Consider the following 7,285-nt stretch of genomic DNA (forward strand, 5'->3'; position numbering starts at 1 on the left):
AAAAGACAGGTGGAGTACTCATCTGTATAGACTACAGAGAACTAAACGCCATAACTAAGGCAGACACAAAGCTCATGTCAACTTTGGATTTGCATTCTGGTTATTGACAGATTGGTGTTGAGAAGGGGAACAGGAAAAAAACGCATTCGTCACGCCATTAGGGATGTACAAATTTACCCGCATGCCCTTTGGTTTACGAAACGCGCCAGCGACCTTTCAACGCTTAATCGATCGTCTTAAAATATCTCTAAATGATCTAGTTCTAGTTGCGTACTTAGACGATATCATTTTGTGCTCAAAGAACTTTGAAGAGCACGCGGAAGAGCTCAATCGACTTTTAAATCGCTTACGACAATTTGGCCTTAAGGCAAAAATCGACAAGTGTCGCTTTGCATGCCTCGAAGTTAAGTACTTGGGGCACATTTTGACTCCAAATGGCATCATGGTCGACCCACAGAAGGTTGCACAGATAACATCGTGCAAACCGCCGAAAACGTTAAGAAGCTGCTATCATTTCTTCAAGCTTCTTACTGGTATAGGCGTTTCGTGCCTCAATTTGCGGATATTGCGAAGCCACTATCCCAACTAACGAAGAAGAACGCTATCTGGTCGTGGCCAGAAAAGCAACCATCAGCATTTGATGAGCTGAAAGAACTCCTGACGACATCACCTATTTTGAAGCAAGCTGACGAAAGCCTTGCATTTATTCTGAAGACTGATGCCATGGTTATATCGAAGGATCCGAGGTAACTCTCTGTACGGATCACCGACCGTTGAAGCTATTAATGACACTTAAATCACCAACTAGACGCCTAGCTCGATGGGCATTAATCCTACAGCCGTACAACGTAAACATCTATTACAAACCGGGAAAGACCAATGTGGTAGCGGACATGCTATCCAGGCCACCTTGCGAAGGAAAGCATGACCCAGACGAAATATGCCATATATGCTCCTTTGATGTTAAACTCCAGCGGCGAGGAGCGAAAGAGATACGAGAAGGACAACTTGGTGACCCAGAGTTGAGAACTATCATCGACTGTTTCGAAAGGAAGACAGATGACGCCGCGTATTGGGCCAAAAGAGGGTATACTATGAACGACGGAGTACTCTTATGTTACCACGACGAAGACAATGGAGACGCGCAACTGGTTATCCATAAAACTGAGCGTCCAGCCATTTGGACCATTAACATAATAAGGACACAGCAGGTCATTATGGAATTGGCCGAACTTCCTACAAGATTACTTCGCGCTACTATTGGCCTGGTATCCGGAAGGAAATCGAAACCCACGTCAAAAATTGCATTGACTGCCAACGCTACAAGGCCACTAATTTAAAGCCAACGGGGTTATATCAAACGGTATCGAGCAAAAAGCGTTTTGAAGCACTTTGAAAACTGTGCAAAACTGCTAATCGACGAAGTAATCCTGCGCTATGGAGTCCCGGGGAAGGTCATCAGCGACAACGGAGTCCAATTTGTATCCTCAGTTATTCAGAAGGTTTGCTTTTGCCTCAACATGGACCAAGTGTTTACGCCTGTTTACCATCCACATGCAAACCCCGTTGAAAAAAAGAATCGTGATCTGAAGACACAGTTGGTGATATTGGGTGGAAAGCAGCATCAAAATTAGGCAGGGAAGTTGCCAGCCATACGCTTCGCCATGAACACCACTCGCTGCCAAAGCACTGATTACACTGCAGCTTATCTAACTTTTGGCCGCGAGATAAGAACTATTGATGATGTTCAGCACGACCTGAAAGCTGTTATTCACTCCGAAAACTTTATTGCGGAAATCACGCCATTCTTGGGCAGCCTTGCTGAGGTGTTCGCATCTGCTCGTGAATTTGAGCTAAGACAGCAAAATGCCAACAAAGGTCTCACCAATCCACGACGACGTAACCAAGAAAACTTAGATATTGTTTCGAAGGTTCTAGTCACTACTCACGTTTTGAGCAACGCTTCCAAAGGTGTGACATCCAAATTCATCCCTAGATGAGACGGGCCTTATGTCATCATCGCGAAACAAGGAACTACTGCTTATGTAATCGCGCATGAAGATAACCTCCAAAAACTCTTAGGCACCTACCATGCCTCATCGTTAATTCTATATCGAAGTGCTAACAATGCTTCCGAAGAGCCAGTCAACAGGATCAGTGTTGCCGCGACAGGAAAAAAAAGTTTATCAAAATCCTTCAAAAAGTTTAACATTTCTCGAAAAAGTTAAGCAAACTAACTTTTTTCCAAATGTGTATATATGTGTACATATTATTTTATTGTAGGTATAATAACACAGCACAGAGACTATGTAAGGAACGAACAATTTCAATTCAGGTACAAAGAAAGAAAGCAAAATAAAAAGTAGTTTTAAAAACTATGTAACGCAAACTGTATTAGTACATACATATACTTTAAATTACATACATATTAGTTTATCAAATTAGATATTAAATTAATTTTAGTTTAAGTCTTTCTAAAGTAATATAAAGCTCATGAAGCGATAGTAAATACTCCACCTTTAAGGCATCCGTACAAATGTGCCTTTAAACACAAATAGTACATACATACATATGTATGTATTTATGTACGTAATAATCAGGGACGTGAACCGGTTTTGAACCGGAAAACCGCTTTTTTCTATTAATTAACTGAACCATTAACCGAACCCAAATTTTCCACAAATGTTTGATCCGAACCGAAAACCGAACCACTTTCTATAAAGGTTTAAAGGTTCGTTTCAACCAATTTTCAATAGATAAATGTATGTACTTTTTTCTTTTCGTTAAACATGGTAATACCTACTATGTTTGTTTACCATGTGACAATATAAAATGTAAAGGCAACCGATCTCATTTGACAGACACTTGACCCTTAACCTTGTGCGTTGTTGCACTTGACACTTGACACTTAAACTTGCGCGTTATTTTTTTGTTTCTCGAACCGTTGCACCGAACCGAAACCCCGGTTCAAAGACCAAAAAACCCCTTTGACGAACCAATCCAAAAGTGCAAAAACGGTTCGAACCGCTGAACCGAACCGACCAAATTTTTCATCCGGTTCACGTCCCTGTTAATAATACATAAATTGGTGCCTATGTCTAAAGTATAATTAATTTTCCGTAAAGACGTCGTTGCATTCTTAAATTTATCCCTTAGCGGAATAAGATGTTTTTTTAAGTTTGTATTGATTAAAAACTGTCTTTTTCCAACCATACATAGTGAGGTTCAACTTTGCCTACGCATAATTCTTTTGACAACATAATATTATTTATAGTTCTGATTTTAAGTTTGTTTCGTAATTTCGTTTTGACTAAATTCAAGTCTAAAAACTTTCTTTCAGCAGCGGCTGAACTATGCGGTAAGGACAGTAAGTTACTTACAAAATAAGCAAGCTCCTTGAAACATAACTCTTCCATAGCATTTCGAAAAGAGGCAACTTTTTCCCAAAACTCGACGATATCCATGTCGCCTTTAAGTTCAATATTGCTAAATCTTAATAACTTCCATTGTGTAACTATTTTATCTGCGTCAGAATTAACTAAGTTAGGGAAACTGGAAATTAAAGGCATTATGCATATCTGCGAATCCGATAACACTTTACTAGGAGTTATGGTAGATAAGTTTCGTAAGTCTTCTCTCGCAAAGTCAAACCGCTGTGAAATCTGCTTCAATAACTCCAAATAAAAATATAAAATATTCGTTTTTATATCAAGCTTTTGTGAGTCCGACAAATGGCTATTCTGCAAATATAGCTCGGCTTTGGCTCCGATAAAAATTTCTTGCGTTGGTAAATAACTACTTTTTTTAAATAAATTTAAATTCTCCAAGGAATCTAGCCAAGTCAAAATATATTCACTTTTTACAAAGTTACTTAGTATCAATTTAACATTACTTTCGATATGTGAAAACAAATAGGGCAGTCGAACTTTTTCCGACTGAAATTCCTTGTTTAGCCCATTAATGATATTTAGTATATACGATAAAAATAAAAAATTACTCTGAAACTTGAATCATCCATCATGTGTGCCAAATCAGCAGCCCGAATTCCATTAACCTCAAAGTAACAAGAAACGAAATATAAGCGTAAAGGACCCCACTGTTCAATTATACGGTTTACTACTTGCTCGAGTGCAAGCCACCTTGTTAATGAAACTCCTAATATTTTAGGGGGCTTAACAGAGCAGTATTCTTGGAATTCTTTGAATTCGGATATCCTCTTTGGGCTGTGTGAAAAAAAGTATATTTATTGCGACAAAGTTTTTCGATTTCCAATGGAAGTTTTTTACAAGCATACGACGAGCACAAATGTAGTGAGTGGCAACTGCATTTCAATAAAATAGGTGGTTCTCTTAAATATTGCTTGCAAGCCGTTAATTTCTCCAGCCATAACACTTGCGCCATCGGTCGCAAGACCTATAAGGTTTGCTATTGGAATTTCATGTTTATCAAAAAAAAAATTTAATGGACGCATATATAGAGCTCGCATTACAATCACTTAACTCAATTAACCCGAGAAATCTGTCTTTGACCTTACGAGCTAACTTATCCATATATCTCGCAACTAAAACTAATGACTTTTTGCTAGAAACGTCAGTCGATTCGTCGACGATCAGTGAAAACTTTGTTGTTTTCAATTGAGCCAAAATTGTTTTTGCTGCTGTATTACCCAATAAATCTGCTAATTCAGTTGCTTTCGTTCTTCCACATTTGATTGACTTTGCAATCTTTGAGTCACAGCAACATTCTACTAAAAGTTCCGGTAAATAATCCATAAGCACGAAGGGTAAATTGTGGCATATTAAGAACATCACCAATGTGAGTTCTGCATGGTGTACTGGTTTCATGAATTTTGTATTTTCTTGGTTCATACAAGAATCAATTTTAAGCTGATGTTTTTTCTTCTCAACATTTTGGACATGCATGCGAAAAGTTGCGTGTTGTTTTAAAAAACTTACGTTGTTGCATATTGGCCTCCCACAGGCGATACAAAAGACTAAACCATTATTATTTCGAAGCCATGTAAATTGTTGCAACCACTCAGAACGAAATTTTCGTTTTAGTCCTGTCTGAGTTTAAGTTTCACTAAAAAATATAACAGAAATACATTCTGAATATAAAACATACCCACGTATACATATGTATAAAAATGCGCTTACCTGCTTTTCCTGTCATTTTCGCATTGTGCTTCGTTGGTTGAATTGCTTGCAATCACGCGCTTTTTTTCTAAAAATCTTATAATACATATTTTTATATTTATATGAATACCAATTTTGCACGTTTTCATTACTTACCTTCTAATGGGTAAATACATACTTACCTATCCATGAGGACAACAAAAAGAAAATTTCACTTCTGGACGATTGAAGTCTGCCAAAAAAAGAGCGCAAACCGAAAGCTAACTAGAGATGACAAATTGTTTTCAGTTTCGAACACTTATGTACATATGTATGTGCTTATAAAATCGACTTCTGTCGAGGGTGGCCAATTGTATGAAATTAATCAGTGCTACTTCTTTGATCGAATAAGGAAACTAAAGAACTTTAGTATTTTGAAGAAAATACCTTTTCATTTTAGATTATGTATTTAAATGAAAAAGTTAAGCAAAACGAAGAATAGTTTAACAGTTTAACAGCCAAGAAAAAGTTTATCAATTTTGCTTAACTTTAAGCAAAACGGCAACGCTGAACAGGATCCGACGCCGAGGACGTCCCCGAAAGACCAGTTAGTAGGATGCCTCATCGGGTCGATTTTAGCAACCAAGGGGGAGATTGAAGCAATCTTATATTTCTTGAATTATACACTTTCCTAATTGTCAAACATGTTCGTTTGTTTTAATATAGGCTAGAAAATACAACTTAGCGGAGTTTTGTAAATACAATTAAACCTACTACTTGTTCAGTTCGTAGCAACCCGTTGCTTTGTAGAGTATATAAAAAACCTCTTTGAGGTAAAATTTTCGAGTGACGAAAACTGAAATAGAAACACAAAATTTATGATATCAATTTCGTGACGAAGGAATTTCGCAACGTTCCGAATAAATAAAAAAAAGATTTTCCGTACGTTTCCAAGGCAGTTAAAAAATGCGTATAGTTTTCGTCACGAAATTGATATCATAAATTTTGTGTTTCTTGTTCAGCTTTCGTCACTCGAAAATTTTACCTCAAATAGGTGTTTTATTTGATATCAATTATTTTGTGGTAGCAAATATAAAATCGACGAAAATACAAACAATAAAAGTAAACTAAAATATTATCTAAATCTAAATCTGAATTATGTATTCAAATCGATGTGTCCATTGAAACATATAATTTTTCGAATACTTAATAAAGCGAAAAATAATGACCATATCCTTTGTATTCGAAAAAATTAGAAATAAAAAAGAAATTATGAGACATGATAAAAAGTTATCAACTTGTAGGGTTTTTTATGCGCGAAATCAGTACATTAGACTTTTTCATGCTAAAAAAATCAGTACTTTTCAGTACATTTTTATTCAAAGCAAAATTATGAATGTAAGTAACAGAAAATAATTAAAAACGCCTAATTTCTTGTTTTTAACAATATTTTGGTATATAAATAAAATATAGTTCATAAAAAATAAAAGTGTTATTCATTTTAACATGAGTGTACACGCAGGAGCCGATAAATTATTATATATTTGTGACTTTTTGAATAGCAATAATGAGATCATTCCAAGGTACATTGAACAGGTAGTATCAGTAGAGCAGCTATTTGATTTATTTTCAAATTATTTGGTCTCGAAAATGTCAAATATTTTTAATTTTTTCTCACGAAAATTATAAGTTGTTAAAATCCATTTGCTTGTGAAACCTTTTTCCATACAAAACAAGCGATTGAATAGCAGCTTTTGGAACGTTCGCCCAACTCGGCAGCACGACCGCTGATTACTGGGCCTTGCAAAGGATGGATCAATGCTTCGAGAAGCAAACAAATTTACTAGGAAAGAAAGTTGCATCAATTTTTATTTTTTCCAATTCGATGATGTGAAACTTTTTAAAACATTATCCTCTATCGAAGAAAGGTCTTTGTAACAAGCGGATCTAAGCAACGTGGTTAGCTGGTGTAATGCAAACTATATGCTACTAAACCTTTGAAAATGTAAAGTTGTGTGTTTCTCGCGAAGGGCAGTTCAACAGCTGTTTATTCAATATCAAATTATAATCTGGAGCAGGTATCCAATTTTGTCGATCTTGGTATCACAATGGATTCCAAACTCAATTTCAACCATCATATTAATGTTACAGTCAATAAAACCAAAGGCGTA

At 36.3% G+C, this 7,285-nt stretch overlaps 1 pseudogene; it reads right to left on the minus strand.

The window, feature by feature from the left end:
- Positions 1-3,997: 3,997 nt before the first annotated feature.
- On the minus strand, positions 3,998-5,172 carry LOC118750721 (annotated as a pseudogene).
- Positions 5,173-7,285: the final 2,113 nt, after the last annotated feature.

The sequence above is a fragment of the Rhagoletis pomonella genome, unplaced genomic scaffold (genome assembly GCF_013731165.1).
Source record: "Rhagoletis pomonella isolate Grant_MI unplaced genomic scaffold, Rhpom_1.0 Rhpom_scaffold_00372, whole genome shotgun sequence".
Lineage (NCBI taxonomy): Eukaryota > Metazoa > Arthropoda > Insecta > Diptera > Tephritidae > Rhagoletis > Rhagoletis pomonella.